A 254-nucleotide genomic window follows, 5' to 3' on the forward strand; every position below is an offset into this window, starting at 1 on the left:
ACGGGAAACGGCCGCGCACAGCGGTCCTGGCCCTGCCGGCTGCCCACCCGGAGGAGCTGCCCGGCATATCCCAGCAATTACGGTGGAGCGGAGCATCCTTAGAGAGGGCATCCCGGCCCTGGTCGCACAAACCGCCTCTCTCTGCTCCCCCGGGGCTGATGAAAGGCTCCTTTCACCGCTGCATGGCCAGGGACCTCCGCAGTGCCGGGGCAAGGTGCTGTGTGGGAACGGGGCAGCTTTTCCAGCTCGGGATC

General features: G+C 67.3%; 1 protein-coding gene across 1 annotated transcript in view; it reads right to left on the bottom strand.

Annotated features, from left to right (window-relative positions):
• Nucleotides 1-254, bottom strand: part of LOC104075646 (chromosome unknown open reading frame, human C10orf54) — a gene marked incomplete at its 3' end in the record, with an annotated part of 8,058 nt that overhangs the window by 7,405 nt on the left and 399 nt on the right. The gene's annotated exons all lie outside the window — the stretch shown is intronic.

Source organism: Fulmarus glacialis, unplaced genomic scaffold, assembly GCF_000690835.1.
Source record: "Fulmarus glacialis isolate BGI_N327 unplaced genomic scaffold, ASM69083v1 scaffold21064, whole genome shotgun sequence".
Classification (NCBI taxonomy): domain Eukaryota; kingdom Metazoa; phylum Chordata; class Aves; order Procellariiformes; family Procellariidae; genus Fulmarus; species Fulmarus glacialis.